Source organism: Panthera uncia, chromosome X (genome assembly GCF_023721935.1).
Source record: "Panthera uncia isolate 11264 chromosome X, Puncia_PCG_1.0, whole genome shotgun sequence".
Lineage (NCBI taxonomy): Eukaryota > Metazoa > Chordata > Mammalia > Carnivora > Felidae > Panthera > Panthera uncia.
Window position 1 is genome coordinate 38,510,523 of NC_064817.1, and position 17,966 is coordinate 38,528,488.

General features: G+C 44.3%; 1 pseudogene; it reads right to left on the reverse strand.

Moving 5' to 3' along the window:
* Positions 1-1,485: 1,485 nt before the first annotated feature.
* On the reverse strand, positions 1,486-16,983 carry LOC125931275 (dr1-associated corepressor-like; annotated as a pseudogene).
* Positions 16,984-17,966: the final 983 nt, after the last annotated feature.

Here is a 17,966-nt window from a genome sequence, read left to right on the forward strand (position 1 = left end):
GAGATCATGTCCTGAGCCGAAGTTGGACGCTTAACCGACCAAGCCACCCAGGTGCCCCAATAAGGTACCTCTTAAGAATGTAACAGACCCCACCTACTCAGGGTCCCCTCAGGAATTTGACAAAAGACCTGACTAAAAAGAAGTAGACCAACGTATGACCCACCAGGAACGGTATGCCCATAGAGCACCCCTCATACAATGGAAATGAACCAGTAAGGGTAGAACCTGAGGAGTGAGAGGGAAAGAAAGAAAGGGGTTGCTGACCCTCTGGTCCTTATAAAACAAGGACCCTTGCCTATAGACACGGCAACCACTTTCAAATGTCCCCTCTCTGTAAAGAGCTTTCATATTATTCTTCCTTTCTGATCTTATCCTCTAATAAACTTCTGCCAGCCATTTATTTTGTGCCCACCTCTTCGTTCTTCAAAGTGGCAGGACAACGAATCCCAGGTATTGAGATAACAAATCCTTCAGCAATATCATTTACGTCAGTACCCCCCAAAAGTGAATGCTTCGGTGTAAATCAAACAAAATGTGTACAAGATCTATATGAGGAAAACTACAAAAATCTAATGAACGACATTAAAGAAGAACTAAATCAATGGCGAGATATTCCGTATTCATGGATGGGAAGACTCAATAGTGTCCAGATGCCATTACTTCTCAACTTGATCTAGAGATTGAATTCAATCCCAACCAAAATCCCAGCAAGTTATTTTGTGGATATTGAGGAACTAATTCTAAAGTTTATATAGACAGACGCTTACCTGACTTTAAGACTTACCGTAAAACTACAATAATGAGGGCATTGTGGTATGGGCAAAAGATAGACAGACCAACGGAACAGAATAGACAGCCTAGAAATAAACCCACGTAAGTCTAGTCAACTGACCTTTGGCAGAGGGGCAAAGGCCATACAATGGAGCAAAAATCATCTTTTTCAGCAAATGGTGCCTAGAACACCTGGATAGCCACAGGCAAACAAATGAATCTACACGGACTTCACCTCCTTCACAAACATTAACTCGAAATGAATCACAGACCTAAATGTAAAACGCAAAACTATAAAACTCCTAAAATAGACCTGATATTGTGACTTGTGAGAAATGTGTGTTTGGTCATTCGGATGACCAGACCGTATTTCTCACGTATGTTTGGTCTTTGTCCACAGTTCCTGGCTCACAGCTCCTCAGAGTTTCCAGCGAGAAGAACGGTCAAGGTGTCTTTTGTTCTCTCCGAAAGCCACTAGGTCACCTAAGGATGGGGGCTGGTTGCCTGGAGAACCAATGACCAGAGTGGAGAGTTGGAACATTCAGCCTCACCCCACTCCATCCCCACCTCCAGGGAGAGGAGAGGGGAGCAAATCGAATTTAATTGCTGAGATGTTAATTTTTTAGTGAACGGAAAAACAGCTTTATTTTCTCCCTTCCCTCCAGAGCACCCAAAACCAACTAAGAGGGGCTGTGGCCTGAAAGAAAGAGGGAGCTAAGAGTCATAAGCCTTTTTTATCCTCTGCATCAGGGGCTGAGACACCCGGGCGGGACTAGGGGCAGAGGCAGAGTTGAGGTGAAGAGCTTGAAGGGTGTTGGGGGGGAACTCTAAGGAGGCTTTGACCACAGCAAACCCCCTCAGGCGTAAGGTCCCTCTTAAGAATGTCACAGACCCCACCTACTGCCCCTCAGGTTCCCCTCAGGAATTTGACCAAAGACCTAAGTGTGGCCACAGGCCACCCCTCGCACAACGGAAACGAGCCAATCGGAAATGGACAATCCGGCACCTAGAGCTGTCCAGCCAACAAGGCTGGGACCCGAGAAGGAGCTAGAGGGAAGGGGGAGGGCTGACCAGAACCTTCTACCACAAGGACCCTTGCCTATGATCGAGGGCATTCACTTCCGAATGCCCCCTCTCTGCCAAGACAGCTTTCCTTCTCTGCTTCCTTTCTCATCTTCTATTCGAATAGACTTTTCTCCGCTGCTCTCTCTGTGCCCACCGCTTCATTCTTCCAAGCGTCGAGGCAACGAATCCCTGGTATTGTGGTAGAAAATCCTGCAACGTCATCTCCTCTTCCCCATCAGTGTCTGTGTCCTCAGCCTCATCCTCCTGCTCCACGTCCTGACAGCTTCTTGTCCTTGCCTTTGCTTCCCATCCCCTCCCCCCATTCTTCCGGCCACTGCTGCCTGGCTTCTGGTCCCCGGGAGCAGTCTGACACAGAGGCCACCAAGGTCCTTCCAGAACTCCACACTGCTGCTCCAGCCCAATGCGCTCCTCCAGGTGGGACGTGGTCATGGTCTTGGCGTGTCAGGACGGGGTCACCTGGCAGGCCTTCTTCAACACCAACTCCAGGAAGAGCTCGAGCACCTGGGAGAGGATGAGGGGGCACAGCCACCTTCCCAATCGCTTCATCAATTTGCATGATCTTCTTGGCCTGCCCCAGGCTCTTCCCGAGTTAAATCCTTTTATAATAAACCAGTGATCTAGGAAGTAAGATGTTTCTTTGAGTTCTGTGAGCAGCGCTAGCAAATTAGTTGAATGCAAGGAGGCGGTCACGGGAACCTCCAATCTAACCCATCTAATCCACCGAGGCTTGCAAATGGCACCCAAAGTGGGGGGAGGGGGAGGGGGGAAGTCTTGTAAGACCGAGATTTTAACCTGTGGCATCCGAGGCTATCTCTAGGTAAATAGAGTCAGAATTAAGTTGAATTGTTAGGACACCCAACTAGTGTCCAGAGCATTGCTTGGTGGTGTAGGGAACCGCCCCCCCCCCGACCTTTCCCCATTAAAATCGGGTGCCCATACCACTAAAGGATAGCATAGGAAAAAAAAAAAAAAAAAAAACAACCTAGATGATTTTAAGTATGGTGACGACTTTTAAGATGCCCCACCAAATGGGGGCGCCCGGGTGGCTCAGTCAGTTAAGCGTCCGACTTCAGCTCAGGTCCTGATCTCACGGTCCGTGAGTTCGAGCCCCGGGGTCGGGCTCTCTGCTGTCATCACGGAGTCTGCCTCTCTGAAAAGCCTGCATTCCATATGATTCCAACTACGCGGTATTCTGGAAAAGGCAAAGCTATGAAGACAGTAAAAAGATCACTAGTCGCCAGACATTGGAGGTTTGGGTGGGCTGCAGCGGGGAAGGAACAGGGTTGAACGGGTGGAGCATAGAAACGTTTTAGGGCAGTGAAAACATTCTGTGTGATATCATAACGATGGATACACATCATTACATATTTGTCCAAACCCATAGAATGTACAACACATAGAGCGAAGTCTAATGTAAACTATGGACTCCGAATGATGACAATGTGTCGTTGTAGATTCACCGACTGTAATCAGTATGCCGCTTTGATGTGGGACGTTAATAAAATGGGAGGTTATGTATATGCAGGGGCAGGAGACACGCGAGAAATCTTTGCCCCTTCTGCCCACGTTTTCTATGAACCTAGCAGTGCTCTAAAGAAGTGAAGTCTTAATTTTAAAAATGTATCCATTTTGCCATCATTCTTCAGTGATACTTTAACTCTTATCAGTAGTTACTTTCTTTCAACATGTAGAGAGGGCACCTGGGTGGCTCAGTGGGTTAAGTGTCTTGATTTTGCCTCAGGTCATGATGTCAGGGTTCATGGGTTCAAGCCCCACCTCTGGCTCCAGAGCCTTCTTGGGATTCTCTCTCTCCCTCTCTCTCTGACCCTCCCCCGCTTGCAGTCTCCTTCTCTCAAAATAAATTTAAATAAGCTTAAGAAAAGAGTTTCTCAATATGTCGAAGAGATTATTCAATATGTTGAAGTCGAGGGGTCAACTCTTAGTCTAAATGCATGCCTCTGCTTTAAATATCCGTCTTTTACCCTGGGCCTATTTTTTTGTTTTGTTTTCCTTTTGTCTTTGCTGTTCTGCATTTTCACTCTGACGGGTGTAGGCGGGAATTTCATTTAACTCCTCCCATTTGAAATTGGGAGACTTCTAGAATTGTGGGTTATGTAGTTCATCAGTTCTAAAAATTAACAGCCGTTATATCTTTATTCCCTCTCTACTGTCTCTTTCTAGTCTCTGCTGGCTAATTAAATTATTATTAGATGCTTTCACTCTATCCCCCGTGTTTCTTAACCTGTCTTTTGTATTTTCTATCCTCTATTCTGTGACACATTCTGGATCATTTTTTCTGACTTATCTTCAAATTCACCAAGTATCTTTTTACCCATGGGTAGTCTATTAGTTTTGTGCATTAATCCACAATATATCTATCTATATCTACACACACATGCATATATGCCCATCTGTACTCATATTCATATGTACGTCTATTCATTTATGTACATATATTCATTTCTAGAAGTTCTAACTGGTTCTTTTCCAAATATGACATCACTTTATCAGGTTTTCTGCTTGCAAAGGTATCTTCAGTTCACCTTTTATTTATTTAAACATTGAAAACATAGTTGTTTTAAAAGCCTTAACTGATTATTCCATATGTGGAGTCTTAGTGGATCTCTCTCATATTCACTCTGCTTGTTCTCACGCACAACGTGAATGTTTTCTGTTGTGTGAATGGTACACTTTGCTGTTAAGTATCTTTTTTTTTTAATTTTTTAATGTTTATTTCTGAGACAGAGACAGGGCATGAGTCGGGGAGGGGCAGAGAGAGAGAGAGAGAGAGAGGGAGACACAGAATCCGAAGCAGGCTCCAGGCTCCGAGCTGTCAGCACAGAGCCCGACGCGGGGCTCGAACTCACAAACCGAGAGATCATGACCTGAGCCGAAGTCGGTCGCTCAACCAACCGGGCCACCCAGGGACCCCCGCTGTCAAAAAGCTTTGAAAATGTATTTACAGGAATAATTTGAGTAATATGAAAGGTGCAAAGACACACAGAAGAAAATATGCTTTTGTTTAAACCAAAATATCTGAAGACACTATCTGTTCAAGATCTCTTCAAACTGAATTAATGCTTGAGGGCTCTGTCCTTATATTTTTCCCCCTTGGGCATTGCCTAAGATGTTAATTTCAACCAAAAAGTACATTCAAAGGCCAATTTACTTGTGCTTCACCCTGGCCCTAATAGTATAGCCCTTTGGAATTTCTTCTTATAAGGACAGTGTCCTGTTAGACTGGCCACCCCGGTGGTTAAAACTAAAGTTCTCATTTTTTCCAGGTTGACAAAGGTCTTCGGGGGCCTCTGAGCTCCCCGTACCAATCTGGGTTCCTGCTTTCCTTTCAAGTTTGCCCTAGAAATTCCTCACTATCTTGTCAGCTTTTCGATGCTTTTTAAAAAACATTTTATTTTTGCATTTGATTCATAACCTGTAGCTGTTTTTCTGCAAGCACATTGGTCCAACTAACGTAGCCTACCATTACTGGAAGCGGAAATCAATTAATAATGTTTACAAGAAAAGTTCCATTCCAGATTGGAATTGTATAGTTCCTGGCATGACAGGGCTGTAATAGATACCTTTATTTATTTTCCCTTTATTATTGTCGGGAGGGGTTGCCATTCTGGTTTCGGCACACAACCATTTTATTTCAGGGGAAGAAAATGAAATATTCAGGAGGAGTCTGTCTTTTGGCGTCAGGAGCTGACAGATTCTCTTTCCCATCTGTTCGTGGGGGGAGGGTCAAAGCCATTTTCTTCTTCTCTATCGTTTTCTCTTTTCAGACACATTTATACAATTTTGCAATTTCTTTTATGTTACAGAATCTCTGCTACCAATTCTCAAGGCGACCTATTGTATATTCTTACCTCCTTTGTCGTAAGTTAATTGACCATATATGCATGGGTTTATTTCTGCACTATTCTGCCTCTTTTCACTCCTTTTTATGAGGATGAGAATCAGGGTTTGTAAGTTTCTTGTTTTCCTCTTCTTTTTTGGGGGGGGTGTGGGGGCGGGGAGAGAGGGGGCGAGGGGAAACTTTATCTTTCTTCCCGTCTTAACTTGAACTCTTGTCCCATTATCCTCTTTTCTTATAGCTAACATTTTCAGAAGTCGCTTTCTTTATTTTTCTGGGCAACCCGTGAAGTGCTGACACACAAATTTCTCTGTTTCACGGAGACGGGATTGGATTCAGACCGTGTTTCTAAAGACATAAGAGAGGATTAAGAGACATTTCGACACCTACCAAAGGGTTTTGGGAAGAACGGAGACTCTACCCTGAGTGAACCAAAAGTTGACGCTTGACCAGAAAAACTAAAAGATAAGTAGCAAGCCAAAGAAACGATACTGGAGGCTGACGAAAACTAAGAGATGTCAAGCAGAAAAGAATGAGATAAGTTAAAATCAATAATTACTTGAAGTTATGAAAAACTTGACGGCCATACTACCACTTTGTGTACAAGGTACATATGTCTGTAGATAACCCCGGGAGCTCCGGTTTTCCAGATGAGATAGGGTGGCTTCCTGATTTCTCCTACATTCGGCGATCCTGTGTTCTGGAACACAGTCTGTCATTCTCTTCGTGTGTTTCATCGCAGGGTCCCGGAGAGGGCTGGCAAGAGGTGACGGGAGAAAAGAAACAGTCTGGTCACATAAGACTGGAGAATTCCAGATTAAACAAAATCGGCCAGTTTTCTCTACCGTATGACTCCTGAGGTTTCAGTACGGTAATAGGCATCATGAATCTGTAAGAGGGAAGCTAGTATGGAAGCCTATTTATTGGCGCAGGTGTTCTGAGGGCCACATTTGAGAAAGGTGGCTTCTCAGGATAGAGTGAGAAATTTTAAAAAGAGGGAGAGGGGGAGAAAATCTATTTCTTCCTCCCGGTGGAAGTTGTATTACCAGCGAAGCCCTTGGAGTCTTTATCTCATTTCTTAATGCCGTGCGAAATAGTCATTATCCTGAGAAAACAGACATGGAGAAGCCAAATCGCCTGTTGAAGATCATACATTTGTAAGTGGCAGAACGAAGATTTTGAGTCCGGAAGTTCTTGACTCACACCATGGACGGTATATCGTTTTGCATGGAAGAAGAAAAAAAAAAAAATCTCGATGTTTCCATGACTTTTCAAACAATCACCATTCTTGCAAGAAAAGGTACACAAACACATAAATCCGCACAGGTCACTGACGCCGTGACGGATGAAACACTCGTTCAGCCAGGGATGGGTTGAATTTTACGAGATGCGTTTGGGTGTTGGTCCTGTAACAGACACTTTGATTAATTGGCCTCGCACACAGGTACAATTTAAAAGACTCTAACCTTCCACCTTGCCCCTGAGGAATGAGAAAAATGCGTGGTTCCCTTTATCATCCAGAGGGAGAGGGGGGCCCAGTTTCACCAGCAGCCTCTCCGTCTTTTCTACTAGCTCCTCATACCTTCGCTATCCTTCACATCCCTTCCTTGGGTTCGAATCCAAGTTTCCGTTTTAGAAGTGATTACCGAGGAAAAAAATTCACGGGTGCAATCCCTAGGTGGTTCATATGGGACGTGAGATTTGCAGAGAATTTGACATGTACCGAGTCTCATTCCTTTCGAATGATACCACTGAACATGCCCAGAGATGTTTCAGATCGTTCCAGGAGCATACACGCCAGAATGCGTCAGGGCATGATGCGTACCTGCGCGCCCAGGTTAGAATGGTGTGTGCCTTCTCAAGTCTGATTTCTTCCCCAGGAAGACGGTGTTCCTCAGAAATTGTGCATGGAGGAAGGAGGCCAGAAGGCAGATTTTAAATCAAGGACAAAAACAACAACCACCACCCCGGGATGCCTGGGTGGCTCATTCGGTTGAGCGTCTGACTTCGACTTCGGCTCAGGTCGCGATCTCATGGTTTCATGGGTTCGAGCCCCGCCTCGGGCTCTGTGCTGACAGCTCAGAGCCTGGAGCCTGTTTCGGATTCTGTGTCTCCTTCTGTCTCTGCCCCTCCCCCTCCCCCCCCTCAAGAATAAATAAATGTAAAAAACCATTTTTTTTAGGAAAAAAGATTTGACTTGACTTTGAAAGAATTGAGTGGCAGTCTACCCTAAGAGGAAAAGGATTCCACGCCGATAAAACACCTTAGGAAATAGAACTCCTTGTAACAAAGGTAGTTCTGTTCAGCCCAAGGCAGCTTGAGAGGGTGAAGAGGAGGGGCCGACAGGAGTGAGGCGTTTCTAGGCTCAAGTCCAGCCAAAGCTGGAGGCGTCTCCTTGTGGTCTTAGCATAGGGCCCCTATGACTCCAACAACTGCTATGTCTCAAGGGAAGCATCACATTTCGCGGGGCCGTTAACAGGCTCAGAGGCCAGAAGGCACAAACAGTAGCCAGGGTCATCTTGTCAAAGTGCAAACTGAGCCTCATCCCCTGCTCAAAATTCGCCGGTGGATTCCCATCTCTTGCCTCTAGGATAAAACCCAAACTTTTTCGTGGCTTGCAAAATCGTGCATGATCTGCCCCTTGCTTACCCCCCAAGGTGTAATCTCCTTCCATTCTCCCTCTTGCCTAAGAACCTTACACCCTAAGGACCTCTGTTTCTTCTTTCTACCTTTTGCAGGTTAGGTTGTCCTGGAAGTAAACCCTGAGGCAGGGTTTAGGAGGCAGGATGGTTAGGAGGGATCGACATCTGTGGGAGGTCGGGAGGTTGGGGTCTGGAGCAGGCTTGTGCACAGAAAGAAGTCCAGGCTGGAGCACCAGCCCCGCAGAGGCCTCAGGCAACCTTAGGGGGCACCCTGAAGTCAGAATGGCCCTTCAGAGTTGTTCCAAGTTGAGACAAGAGAGCCAGACCTTTATACGTCTGCCTCTGTTAGTTACTGGGTATGGGTCATCCTATCAAGGGCATGGCCTTGGGCGAGGTGGCTCTGTGCAGCTGAGGCCACCCTGGAAACTGTAAGTAATGCTCCCAAAACTAAGTCAACAAGATCTTCCTTAAAGCGGTGGGGGTGGGGGGATTATGGGTTGAATTGTGTCCACCAAAAAAGATTTGTTGAAGTCCCAGCCCCTGGTACCTTGGAGTGTGACTTTACTTGCCAATTAGAGCCTTTACAGAGGTAATCAAGTTAAAGTGAGGTCAACATCGCATCCAGTGTGACTGGTGTCTCCATGAAAAGGGGTAATTTGGACACAGAGACAGACACGCACAGAGGGAAGTCGATATAAAGAAATCCGCGAAAGACACGATGTAAAAGCAAAGGATTAGGGTGATGGCATCCTACAAGCCAAGGAACCCCAGACTACCATGAAACCACCAGAAGCTAGCAGAGAGGCTTGGAACAGATGCTCCTTCACAGTCTCAGAAGGAAGCAACCCCACCAACTCCTTGATCTTGGACTTCCAGCCTCCGGAACTATGAAGCAACACATTCCTAATATTTTAAGCCACCCAGTTTGTGGTTCTTTGTTACTGCACCCTAGAAAACTAATATAGGGAGCTGTGGGCATCAGCAACAAACACTATCACATCCTATATACCCCCTCCAGCACTATGTGGAAGCGACAGACAAGTAAAACCTTGGTTTGCGAGCATAATTCGTTCCGGAAACGTGCTTGTAATCCAAAGCCCTTGGTATATCAAAGCGAATTTCACGAACCATTGGTTCGGTTGTGATCACGAGACGTTCGGCGTCACGTACGACTCATATTGCAAGACACCGCTCGTTTATCAAGTTAAAATTTATGAGAGATGTTTGGGGCGCCTGGGTGGCTCAGTCGGTTGGGCGTCCGACTTCAGCTCAGGTCATGATCTTGCATTTCATGAGTTCAAGCCCCGCGTCGGGTTCTGTGCGGACAGTTTGGAGCCCGGAGACTGCTTGGGATTCTGTGTCCCCCTCTCTCTCTGCCCCTCCCCTGCTCATGCTCTGTCTCTCTCTCTCTCTCCCTCTCTCTCTCAAAAATAAACATCAAAAGGTTGAGGAACACTCGCAGAACACATTACTTGCAATCCGAGGTTTTACTGTATTGGTGATTTTTCTTTAACTACTTTCTTCTCTGTCATCTGTCTTGGGCCCTATTAGTCATTTCTTGCTGGTGAGTGGTGAAGAAGGATTCCCTCTGCCTAGATGTTTGTTAGTCCTCTGAAAACGGCGCTCCAGGCTCCTATTTTAGTGCCTGGCTGTATCTCTAGAGTTTGTCACACAATAGGCGCTCAACGAAACTATGTTTGCGAACAACAAAAAATTAACGAATGAATACTGAATGAACCGCGTGCATGTGGGCATTCAGTTACGCCTGAAAGTCAGCCAAGGGGATGCTCTGTAGAACCAGGCTGGAATCAGACCTGGAAACAAGAAACCCATCACGCTGAGACGCTTAGGACAGAAAGCTGTCTGTGTTCGAGCAGCAGCTCCAGGGAACGAGCTGAGGAATCCGGAAACAAGACCACATAAAAGGCACCAAAATAAATAAATAAATAAATAAAAGAGAGAGAGAGAGAGAGAGAGAGAGTCAGATTAAAGCAATGACTAAGAAGCAGGTGTGAGGAAGAACATGAGAGGATGGAAATAACCCAAATACTGGAGAACAAGCACCAGGAGTCACTCCCAAGCGAGTCACCCCTCAGACCGTGAGGGGGGCGAGTCAGACCGTGATCCCTACAGAAGCTCTGCCATTTGCTAGGTGGGAGAGCTAGGTGACAGAAGTCTGTCTCCCCTTAGACAATCCGCATATAAAAATGGCTAACCTAGCGACAGCAGAGTATTTACGAAATGTGATCTGCTTCCTTTCTTGTGTCCCTGCAAGGTTCAGAGCTGTTGGTCGGGGGTTACCTGTAGAGTGGACCAAAAAAAAACAAAAAAACAAAACACATGTTAGGGACCTGGTGAAGAAGAAAAACATGTTAGGGACCTAGTGAGAAAATGAAATGATGGATCCCGGGGTTTGTCAAAGCAACGTGATGGCAGCTCCTTCCCAGGGGACAAGATACCCTCTCGGGGACATTCCTGGCAGAGGGAAATAAATTAACCCAACTCACCCAAGTGGCTCTAGCCTAGGCCTCATTCTAAGAGCCCTTGTGGAAGAAATATAACTTTTGAACATACGGTGATACGTATTTCTTCCTCGTCTCCATTGTGATGCCCCCCCAAAAAACCCATGTGGACTCACATGCCCCATCCCCTCATGACAAAGGAGGATTTTTGTGTTGTTGTTGTTTTTTTTTAAGTTTATTTACTTATTTTTCAGAGACAGAGCAGGGAAGGGACAGGGAGAGAGAGTGAGAATCCCAAGCAGGCTCTGCACTGTCCAGCACAGAGCCGGACATGGAGCTTGAACTCATGAACCGTGAGATGAGGACTTGAACTGAAATCAAGACTCAGATGCTTAACCGACTGAGTCACCCAGGTGCCCCACATATTTGGGTTCGTGACAGCGTCTAGCTCACTGCCTCGCACGTAAAAGTTGCTCAGTAAGTGTTGAATTATAAAGTGTTAGTCCTCTTGTATAGGCCCCTGTTTCATAAGCTTCTGTGACCATCGCAGTCATAAAATCAAGGGTATTTTTAAAACAATACCCGTACTTTCACTTCTGGTCAAGTTGCACTAACGGGGACCAGATTTACTTGCCCTCCTGAAACAAATAAAAACTGGAAAACTAGATGAAATAATGGCTCTCAAGATATCAGACAAGAGGAGAAGAACGATTCCTAAAACACGGGAAACACAGTGATTCTGTGATTACCGCAGCTTACTGCTTGGAGAGAGAGAGAGTCCGGGCTGCAGGACAGTCACCCTGAGTTGAGGAAAAAGAAACTGGTTTCCATGGGGCATCTGCAGTCGGGTAAGCGTCTGGCTCTCCCTTTTGGCTCAGGTCATGATCTCACAGTTTGTGGGCTGGCGCCACCCCCCCCCCCCAGCTCCACACTAACAGCCTAGAGCCTGCTTGGGATTCTCTCTCTCCCTTTCTCTGCCCCTCCTGTTCTCGCACTCTCTCTGTCTCTCAAAATAGATAAATAAACTTTAAAAAAAATAAAGGAAGAGGGGCACCTGGGTGGCCCAGTCGGTTGAGGGTCCGACTTCGACTCAGGTCATGAACTCGTGGTTCATGAGCTCGAGCCCCGCGTCGGGCTCTGTGCAGACAGCTCGGAGCCTGGAACCTGCTTCAGATTCTGTGTCTCCCTCTCTCTCTGCCCTACAGCCGTGAAAAATGAATAAACATTAAAAAAAAAAAAGGAAGAAAAAGGGGTCCAGGGAGGCCTAAGGCTGCTAGATTTCACAGAACAGGGTAACAGACAAGAGAGAACTGGACGCCAAGAGAGCTCCAGAGATTTGTGGAGGACTCTCCTCAAGGATTTAGGTGAGTACTGATCAGAACACGCTCGTGAAGAGACTCCCCAAGGCTGGAGGAAGAACTACTGAAAGGGTTGGAGGAAACAATCTTCCAAACTCGCACAGGGCAAAGAACAGTTTTCATTCCCCCCTGGCCAAAATAGAAAACTTCGGACATGGTGTGGTAGGCTAAATAATGGCCCTCCAAAGATGTCCGCGCCCTAGCCCCCAGCACCTGTGAATATGTTGTGTCCCATGATGAAAGGGACTTTGCGGATGTGATTACATTAAGGGTCCTGAGATGGGGAGATTACCTGGATTATCTAGGTGGGCTCCATGGAAGCACAAGAGTCTTTATAAGAGGGAGGCGGGAGTGTTGGAATCAAAGACTACTGTCATTTTGAAATTGACATATAATTGACATATACCATTACGCATGTTTAAAGTGTGCAGTGTGTTTATTTGATACATTTATATATTGCAACACGACCTCACCACCATAGCATTAGCTGACACCTCTATGATGTCACACGGCTATCATTTATTTTTTTGTGGTAAAAAGATTTAAGATCTGGTCTCTTAGGAATCTGACGTACGTAATACAGTATTGTTGACTATAATCGCTACGCTGTGCGTTAGATCTCCAGAACTTATCTTCTAAATGCAACTTGGTACCCTTTAGCCAGCGTCTCCCCAACTCCCGCACCCCTGAGTTATGAGTTCAGCTCTTTAAGAGTCTACATATATTTTCGATTCTACATACAAGCGATATCATACATTATCTGTCTTTGCCTGACTTATCTCACTCAGCATAATGCCCTCAAGGTTTTTAATATAAAACTTTTTTTAATTGAAGGACCAAAAACAAACAACCAATAGTAAAATGCAAAAAGGGGCATGAATAGATTATGTGTATATATCCCTCGAATATAACAAATCTTCAAACACACCCATAATTAGAGATATGCAGATTAAAACAGCACTGAGATACCATTTCTCATCTATCAGACAGGCAAAGCTTAAAAAGCATGGCAACACATTTTGTTCGTGAGGCTTTGGGAAAGCGGGCACTCTCCTACATTGCTGGTGGGAATGCAAATTAGTGTAATCCTTCTGGAAGGACATTTGACAATACGTAAGGAAACTACTCTCAAGCTTACCTTTTGACTCAGCAATTCCAATCCCAGGAATCTACCCTGAAGCTACACCTCCACCAATACAAAAATACATATGCCCAAGGTTATTCCCAAGGTTATTCAATTGTTGACCGTCACAAAATACTGAAAACCATCTAAACGCCCAAGCAGAGGAGAGTGGTTAAATCAACTATGGTACATCCACACAGTGGAGTGCTATTGTGGCTGCTTAAAACCACTTTAGAAAGAAATTATGATCTCTGTGAACTGACTTAGAGTGAAAACATCAAAGTGCAAAAAGTATGCCATGCTACGTTTCTTGTACGCCAGCGGATATAAGAAAATGCATGCATATCTGCTCCTTTGTCCAAGATAAATATAAAAAAGATAAGCTAGAAACTCAAGATTTTTGTCTCCTACGGAATGGTCAGCGAAAGAGGAGAAAGAAAGGAAGAATGGGTTCATAGGGATAATGGGTTCATAGGAGGGAAGTATGCTTCTCTGATTATACTTTTTTTGTGTAGCTTTGTCTCTCGGAAACATAATGCTCGAGGTGACTGCGGAGATCTAAGGCATTAAAAGTGCTGTAAACAGTTACTCAGTGCGGCGAGCAGCCTGAGTCCATCCAGAATGGCTGTACCCAATTTTGACATGCTGTTATGGATAAATGCGCACTGGAAAATAAACCAAAGAACCACAATATATCTTAAACTTTTGTAAACGGTGTTTTGTGGAGTGCTTCAGTTTTCCCAAATGGCTTCTATAGTTCACTAATTTGACTACATCGGTGTTAATCCTGAGTTGGCAGAGATAGCCTCGCCAGCTACCATCATGTTTTGGTACCAAGGGATCTACCTTTCAATAACGTTATTGAAATGCCACAACAACAAAAAAAAAGTAAGAAAAGTTTAGCGTAGCCTCCCCAATAAGTAACTGAAGTAAACCAAAATGTGAGGGCAGCCCCAAATGGGGTACAAACAATAATAAATAAACCTAAGTGTACAAGCAGTGAATAACACAACCACAAAGGAGGAGATGGGGAAGAAAAGTCCTAATCTAAGCATCCTTGGAAAAGAGTACTTTGGCTATTGTAAGGCCAAAGACAAAAAGAACTGCACACCAATCCTGTACTCCAGTTAGCACATCTGGTTCTCACAGGCATGTGGGTTAGCAATTCTGGAATTGTTTTATGAAATCTAGAGTTGCATAAATAAGTAAATATATTGTATTTTATTTTTATTTATTTATTTAAAAAAAACCCTCTGCTGCACTTTCTTTGCACCTTTCTTTTAAAGTTTGCTTATTTATTTTGAGAGAGAGAGTGAGCACGAGCGGGGTAGGGGCAGAGAGAGAGACAGAGAGAGAGAGAGAGAGGGAGAGAATCCCAAGCAGACTCCCCACTGTCAGTGCAGAGCCCAAGGGGGGCTCGAACCTATGAACTGTGAAATCATGACCTAAGCAGAAACCAAGAGTCAGATGCTTAATTGGCTGAACCACCCAGGAGGCTAATAAATGCCTTATATTTTAGATAATAAGAGTCAAGTTTCTCAGTCTCAGGGTTCTAAATAAGCACAGTGTTTCCTTTTGGGATTGATCGACATCTTGAGAGATATTTATGGACTATGCTAATATCCTGTTTCTCTCAAACTCCTTAATTTTATCCTATTGCTGGATCTTTCCCACAACCATGATTAGTGTAGTGTTTGCCCCATGGTGGGTCTGGTTTTCTCTCGTCCTTTCTACATTTTTAAATTGGAATTCTTCTATAAGGGAAAGCTATCTATCCTTGCTTATTTATGTATTTAATTATTTATTTTTATCAACATAGACTCATGGATATTTATTTGTGGATGGTAATTTGTGGAAGGTAATGAACCTTGTGGAGTTCTATTGGGATTGGAAGTATCAGAATGAACTTACGATTTTTAATATAAATAGACGATTAGATAGATAGATGATAGATGATAGATAGATAAATAGATAGATATAGATAGATGATAGATAGATAGATGATTGATTGATAGATAGATAGATAGATAGATGATAGATAGATAGATGATAGATAGATAGATAGATAGATGATAGATATAGATGACTGATAGATGATAGATAGATAGATAGATGATAGAGAGATAGATGATAGATAGATACATAGATGATAGATAGATAGATAGATAGATAGATAGATATAGATAGATGATATATAGATAGATGATAGATAGATGATAGATATAGATATATGAAGATAGATGATACATAGATATAGATAGATAATAGATAGATAGATAGATAGATAGATAGATAGATATAGATGATTGATAGATAGATGACAGATAGATATATAGATAGATGATAGATAGATAGATACGTATACACAAGTTAACGTACACACATATATTTCCTAGTTCTGTCTGCTGAGAGTTCCTAGAAACAGTGATACCCGAGTAGCAATGAACACAGTTAGTGTCCAGATCTTGGATTCTCCAAAGAAAGGAACCAGGGCTCCTTGGGGAAGTGGCTGATTCCAGGGCAGGGGCAAGAAAACTCCAAGATGAGCCTGGAACATTTTGTTGTGCCGGAAAATAAGGGAGTGCCCAGGAAAGTATGGGGGTATGTTAGAAGGACACAAGAGCCAAGCTGCAGAAGGACCCGATGGCCAACGATGGAACCATTTGAGAAGTAAAATGAATAACAATAGTATTGGATTATAACCCCCAGAAGAAAACAAATACCCATGAGTCTATGCTGATAAAAATAAATAATTAAATACATAAATAAGCAAGGATAGATAGCTTTCCCTTATAGAAGAATTCCAGTTTAAAAAGGTAGAAAGGACAAGAGAAAACCAGACCCACCATGGGGCAAACACTACACTAATCATGGTCGTGGGGAAGATCCACCCATAGGATAAAATTAGGGAGTTTGAGACGAAACAGGATATTAGCATAGTCCATAAATATCTCTCAAGATATCGATCAATTCCCGAAGGAAATACAGTAACTTCACAGTAGAGAAAGGTGACAGACCTAACCAAGTAGTCAAGGTCCACATCACCGGTAATAAAACGTATTGGCATCATGTGCCCCCGATACGATGCACTGAGAAGGACACGATGTAACCGCTAGACTATCCTTGTCAAAGATGCATAACCTCAAACTACTAAGAAAACAACCCGAATTAAGGATTCTGCAAAATAATGGAGCAGTACACTTTAAAAAAAGTTTCATGGTCACAAAAGGCAAGGCAAGATTAAGGAACTGTCACAGATTTGAGGAGACAGAGACACAACAACATGCAATATGGCACCTGGAGCGGAAAAGGTACATTTGAGGGAAAACCGGTAAGAATCCCGTGAGCTCTGCCGCTTAGTCATATTGTACCAGTGTTGATTTCATGGTCTGGATAACTGTACCGTGCTTATATAAGATACTAACATGAGAGGAGTTTGGATGAAACACACACCTGAGTTTTTATACTATTTTTGCAACTATCCTGTGAGTCCAAGGTTATTTCCAAATGCAAAGCTAAAAATAATGCCCTGTGCGTTAGAAGGCGCAGGGAGCGAGACGGTGAGAAATGTCACGCGGGTCACCGGAGCCGTAGGGCAGTAATCAAATATGACATGAGCCCCACCAAAACCATAACAGTGAATGCCTACCTTCTGGAAATAGGAGAAAGGCCAAGGTAGGGGCATCACGCCTCCTCAAGTTACAGAAATACCACTGTGTTTCTGATACCTGATCCACAGAAAGACAAACCTCCATGAGATTAGTCTCGTCGAACGTTAACAAGCCTACACAGGTTTAGTGAATGCAGACACGGGCAGACGCTACCTCCAGACCAGAACCAGGTGATGACTCAGAAAGACAGGTGGAAACTCACCTTTACTGAGAGAGAAATGACTATTCTCCCAGAACCGAAAGGTCCCCAGAATTTGTCTCTGATGTAGGGGGTTGCCCACCCACGGAGGGTGGTATTGACCGACAAAAGAAGAGTCTGAGTTCTTGTGCTGCTCTCTATTCACTGTGTTGGTGTCACTTCCCAACCACTTCCTTTCGTTGATCTTGGAGCAAGGCCCTCATGCTCAGAAGCCACTTCAAAAGACGGGTTATTCAAAATCGTTTTCTGCCTTTTTTTCTTTTTTTCTGCCTTCTACTTTTTTTCTTCTGAAGGACTTTCCTCTTATCATCTTACGGCTTCACTTGGCCATCCCCCTCAGTCCCGACAGAGACTGTATGCTTTGCCCCTAACGCACTACCCCGCCAGTATTTTGAGCCTCCGGGTACTTTTCACCCAGAGCTTCCATTTTAATAGTGGAGTCCGGTAATGTCACTGTTGCTGATCAGGTGCCTCCGTGTCAAACAGACAAGTATAAAGAAGCTTAAATCAGGCCGAGTGACAAGTCAAGAGTATTGGAGAAATGATCGTTATTACTCTAGCCAGGAAGTAAGGCAAGCAGCCAAACGGTCCTGAGGGTCCGCTCCTTGGCAAACACGGGAGGAGAACCACCGACACTTTCCGATGGGGGTCCAGCCTCACCACAGCACCTTAGCAAAAAATTCTGACTTGTTCTAGGCTCACAGTTTCTAGTTTCCCTGAGTGCCCAGGTGAGAGAGACTAAAGGTCTCCTCTGCTCTTAAAGCTGCCGTTCTCCTTTGAGGATAGACTCTACGATGA